The sequence below is a fragment of the Silene latifolia genome, chromosome Y (genome assembly GCF_048544455.1).
Source record: "Silene latifolia isolate original U9 population chromosome Y, ASM4854445v1, whole genome shotgun sequence".
Classification (NCBI taxonomy): Eukaryota; Viridiplantae; Streptophyta; class Magnoliopsida; order Caryophyllales; family Caryophyllaceae; genus Silene; species Silene latifolia.
This window is the reverse complement of record NC_133538.1, coordinates 479,251,149-479,257,187: the sequence shown is the minus strand read 5'-3', so window position 1 is coordinate 479,257,187 and position 6,039 is coordinate 479,251,149. Positions and strand designations below refer to the sequence as shown.

General features: G+C 35.6%; 1 non-coding gene across 1 annotated transcript; it reads left to right on the top strand.

Annotated features, from left to right (window-relative positions):
• The first annotated feature begins 4,269 nt into the window (after positions 1-4,269).
• On the top strand, positions 4,270-4,376 carry LOC141637075 (small nucleolar RNA R71). Its single transcript, XR_012541637.1, has one exon. It is a non-coding gene; the product is annotated as a small nucleolar RNA R71 (small nucleolar RNA).
• The last annotated feature ends 1,663 nt before the right edge of the window (positions 4,377-6,039 follow it).

Genomic DNA, 6,039 nt, shown 5'->3' with positions numbered 1-6,039 from the left:
ATTCATCAACTTTTTAGTTTTAGATCTGAAAAAGATAAAAAAATGCAACATGTGACGTTTTTCCTTAGTCATGGAGTATGTTTTAGCAATTATTCACTAATTAAGTCACTATTTATGCTATTTTTCATCAAAAATTCATAAATCATGCATGAAGACTTCAATATAGCCTATTATTTTACACACATCTTGTAAAATTGCATGTGACAACATACTAAACTTTTATGACCAGATTCGAAATTTATCTCATATTAACCTATTTTTCTTTTAAATCCGATTTTAAATATGAAAAATCCATATTTGGAGCATAATAACGCCAAAAATTCTGAAAATTTACAGGTCATCTAAAAATAACACATGTGACAACATATCCAAAAATCACTGGAAAATTCGAAGTTTAGCTAATTATAGTCCGAAAATGACATTTTAATCATAAAATCACATTTTTAATGTCATTATATTATAAGATGAACAATAAAAATCCATAAATTAACCAAAATATCCTAAAAACATTTTAGGACCAGAAACTTTAACATGCATAAATTTATTTCGTGATAAATCATAATAACACAACTTTACAAGTTTTATATGTTAATCGTATAACTCGGAAAAACTATAACCGATTTGCATGCAAACAACCAAGGCTCTTGATACCGCTTGTTAGAAATCTAGATCTCTTTATCAACATATTCATATATGTTTTATCTTTAATTTAGTCATAAAATTAAAAGGTGATCTTATGCATGCAAACAATAAGTAAAATGAGGAAGAAATCTTCATTCTTACATTGATTTTCGGATCAAAGGGCACAAGAGAGTTCTCCTACTCTCTTGTTCTTGAGCTTTCCTTAGTGGATGAACAAGGATTCAAGTAGAGAATCCCTCCCAAGGTTTTATACCCAAGATAACAACTTAATAAAATTAATACTATTATTACTAGAACAATATTAATTTTGTATAAAAATGACCCAAAATATTATTTGGTCTCTCTATGTTTTTCGGTTAAGAGAGAGGGAGGAGGAGGAAGATTTTATCTTTCTAAAAACCTAATTTTAGATGAATGAATGAATGATAATACACTAGTGTTTTAATGTAGTGTATAAGATTAATTATAGAGCAAAAACCCTTGGCTTTGCTCCATGAAAAACCGGGTAAGGGGGGAAGAGAAGGGACCAATGCATGCGCTAGGAGGTCTTCACAAAAGCAAGTAGTGTTGAATGACTATGTTTAGTAGGAAATGATTATGTTTACCACTAACATAATCAACACAATATATGCCTAATCCTCCCCTTAATATCGGTACATATAGATAAAATGGACTCCATTTTATTTTGTCAATTTGTCAATTTGTCACATGTCACATGTCACATAAAATTGTTATGTATTTTTAACATATTAAAAATTATCGTATTAATAAAAATACGTCATATACAAAAATCGACTTAGTAATTCATAATTACTTGTACCAAAATATTTTATCAATTATAAATCACAACATCTTGTATTTATAATAATTTATTCATTCAAATGCAATTGTTTCCTTAAACAATAATTTCATCTAAGTAATAAAACAATTCGATTACTTAGACCGTATCTTATTTAATCAAATTTCAATAAGACACGTAAATATTACTTCCAAAATCGCCCGTCAATTTTAAGTAATTTAATTGACCCGTATCGTCATACGATCAATTAAATGATCAATTAAGAGTGTTACCCTATAGGTATGACCTAAGGGGATCAACTGGTCACCACTGTCTCACGACAGTAATGTTAAACTCTAGTCAGCCAATCATTACCGATATGTGTGGACCAGTTGACAGTAAAAATACTTCCCAATTGTATTCTTTAAAATGAGACTTAAACATGTGATCATCATGATCAACAGTTGTGATCGTAATATTGTCGGAGGACACATATTCCAACAAGCCTAGGCAATTGCTATCCTCACACTAAGCTTAAAGCACTACATATCAATAAAATCATTAGTCCCTCCCTCACTTCTCTCAAAAATGATAATTATCTTGATCAAAGCATAAAAATCCAAAAATGACAAAAATGCAATGTAAGAATTAAAATGCAAGTTAGGGAGTTAGAAATATTTACAAATGGTGGTTTAGGGAGGACTCCACCAAACTCTCATCCTTAGTGATATGTCATGTCCAAGGTGTTGTTGATGTTGCTCAACACCTTGAAAAAGTAGTCAAAAGCTTGTTCATTATCATGATAAAGATCTTCAATAGACCTTTGCCCTTGTTGTCCTTCATGTCGGTCTTTATCGACAGCGTTACCAATATAGGGATTGAAAATCCCTTCAAACTCATCGTCCAAAAGACCACAAACTTCATCTACTTGATCACTAAAGATCTCTTGAGTTGATAAAGACAACTCTCCCACTTTCTTGTCTTGGCCAAAGAGGCCATTCTCTTCATTGCTTGACTTTGGTGAGCTTTTCAAGCTCTCTTTGTTACAATTCACTTGCTCTTTGAATGAAGCATCATCAATTTTCTTCTTCCATTGGAATTCCGACTTCTTCCTATCATCCTTCCGGCTATAATGATCAATCATAAAACATGGTTCATTCAAACGGGGAGCTCTCATGGTCTTGTCAAGATTGAAAGTTATGCTCTCATCTCCCACTTCTAGAGTGAGCTCTTCATGCTTCACATCAATCACCGCACCCGCGGTGTGTAAGAAAGGTCTTCCTAGAATGATTGGAATGTTAGAGTCTTCTTCCATGTCAACAATGACAAAGTCCATCGGGATGAAAAATTTCCCAACTCTTACGGGAACATCTTACCATATCCCTAATGGTAGCTTCGTCGATCTATCGGCCATTTGGAGTGTGATATTGGTGCATTTAAGCTCTCCCATCCCTAACCTTTTACTCACCGAGTACGGCATAGCACTCACACTAGCCCCTAGATCACATAAGGCTTTGTTGATCGTGGTGTCGCCAATGGTACACGGTATTGAGAAGCTTCCCGGATCTTTGAGTTTTGGAGGTGAACTCCCTTGAAGGATTGCACTACTCACCTTAGTGAAGGCGATAGTCTCAAGCTTCCGGATCGACTTCTTCTTTGTGAGGATGTCTTTCATGTATTTTGCATAGGCCGACACGTGATTGATTAATTCCGTGAAAGGAATCGAGACTTCCAAATTTTTCACAATTTCCATAAATTTTCCAAGTTGGTCATCAAATTTGGGCTTGGCTTGACGACTTGGAAAAGGAAGTCTAATCACAATGGGTTCCTTTTCCTTGACCTTGTCTTCATTTTTGTTTGAAATTTCTTCTTTTGATGGTTCTCCATCCTTGGAGTTTTGCACAATTTCTTCTTTGTCACTAGCTTCCACAACTTCATCCTCAACTTGCTTATTCGGTGCTTCATACCTTGTACCACTCCTCAAGTGAATGGCACTAACCGTGTCATGTCATGGAGGATTACTTTGAGGTGGTAATTGCCCCTTTTGTCTTTGTAAGCTTGAAGATGCTAGTTGAGTCAATTGGGTTTCTAACATTTTGGTGTGAGCTAGGATGTTGTTGATGGTGATTTCCTTTGCTTGACTATCTTTTTGCATTTGAGTGAAAAACTCTTGTTGATTCTTTTGCATTTGGAGGACCGCTTTTTGAACATCAAAACCTTGGTCATTTTGTTGATTGTATGGAGTTTGATTTTGGTAACCTTGGTTTTGGTTGTAAAAGGGTCTTTGATTTTGGTTTCTCATGGGAGGTGGGGTGTATGTTGGTTGAGGGTTTTGAACATTTTGGCTTTTGTATGAGAGATTTGGATGGAATTTGGTGTTTTCATTGTAATAGTTTGAATAAGGGGTACCACTCTTGTATGCTTGGAAAGCATTCACTTGTTCATTTGTTCCCCTACATTCACTTTGGTCATGTCCCAAAGTTCCACAATTCTCACATATCCCACTTGGGATCGATGAAGATGCCGTCATGGCATTAACATGATGCTTTGGTGATTTTGAGGCTTCTTCAAGTCTAGCCATAGCTTTTTCGAACTTCAAATTGATGGTATCAAAGTGAGCACTAAGTTGAACACCCAATTGAGTAATGGAGTCCACTTCATGCTTTCCTCCTCTAGTAGCCTTGCGAGGTATACTATATTGTGAGTTATGGACCGCCATTTCCTCAATTTTGTTCCAAGTTTGATTGTCATCAACTTCGGTGAACATTCCATTTGATCCCATGTTGAGAATGTTCCTTGAATCTTCATAAAGACCGTTCCAAAATTGTTGTACCAAGAACAACTCGCTAAGTCCATGATGAGGACATGAGCGACAAATTCCCTTGAATCGCTACCAAGCTTCATACAAAGATTCTTCATCTCTTTGCTTAAAGCCCGTAATTTGAGCTCTTAGTATGTTAGTCTTTTCTGGTGGATAGAACTTTTTGTAGAAAGTTAGAGATAACTTTTTCCAAGAATCAATTCCAAGAGTACCCTTATTAAGGCCTTTCAACCATTGTTTCGCGGTGCCAATTAGAGAAAAAGGAAATAAGACCCATCGAATTTGGTCTTGAGTTACACCGGTTTGAGAAATCGCATCACAATAGTCACAAAAGGTCTCCATATGAGAATGAGGGTCTTCACTTGGCATCCCCCCAAATTGGCTTCTTTCGACTAATTGGATAAATGGGGATTTGGCAATAAAATTTCCGGTTAGATGTTGTGGTGTGGGAGTACCATTGGGTATGTTCTCCTCGGTGGGTACGGAATGTGATTAAAACATAGGCATTGTGGGTTGATTTTGTGTTGGATTTTGTGTTGGGTTCTCCTCACCTTCTCTTGCAAAAGGGTTAATGAACTCAATAGTATTTGGTTGAATATCTACAACCTCACCAATACCTCTCAAAGTTCTCCTAGCAAGTCTTCTATTGGTTGTCAAAGTCCTTTCAATTTCGTGATCAAAGGGTAACAAGTTACCTTGTGATCTTCTAGACATGCAAAATATCAAACAACTCAAAAATAATTAGAACAAACCTTGAGGAGTTTTACTTCCCCAAGGCAAAGAAAGACACAACTAATAACAATATAAGAAAATCTATATCAAGTTAACACCGTCCCCGGCAACGGCGCCATTTTTTTGGTCGTGACCCCTCGTGGGGTTTAGTTTTCAGTACTTGTCGTTAGGAGCACCTAAACCAAAACACAATTTATAACTTCACAAACAACTCTACAATTAGTAACGAGGCAAGTAAAGGTCGAATCCCAAGGGACGGGAATTGAGATGAGATTTCTATTGCAACTAGTGGTATCTAAGGGTGTCACAATTGAGGTTTGAAGTAGAAGATCACTAAACTAAATAGCAATGAAAGTAAACAAGCAAGATGGATTAAAAGGGATGTAAACAATTGATAAAAGGCACTAGGGTGTCATGGGGTCATAGGGGATTCATGGGAATTGATCATACAAACATGTTCTCAAATTATAAGCAAGCAATTATTGTTGTGATGGATCGAGTTGGTTTATATCTTACAATCCTAGGAAAGTTTGGGTCCCGGAGCCAAATCGATTAGATTGTACAACACCTACAAGTCGACTTACTCTTCCCTACTCAACAATATGCATGGTCTAATGAGACTCGAGTTGGTTTATGTCTTACAAGTCTCATTGAAAAGATAGGTGATGGGTAAAAAATGCAAGGATTCATAGGCTCGCATTTCATCAAACATAACATGTGCATAAGTTGAGATCACAACAAGCAAGTAAATAAACTATGAAAGCATATTAATTTAAGCATGAATCATTCTCCATGTTGGTTTCCCCTAATTACCCATTAACCCTAGCTAAGGAAACTACTCAATCATTATCATGTTGAACATGCTAGCAAGGTTGTCAATCATACCAACAAAGTGAAACATGATGAATAAATGAAAGTAATTAACAATAATTAAAAAGGGATTAAGAGAATTATACCTACTAATGATTCCAATAATAAAGCAAAGAATAAAAGAAGTACTTGATGCTTAATTGGAAGGTTGTCAATCTCCCAATAATAACCCAAATAATCTTCAATTACCCAAAAT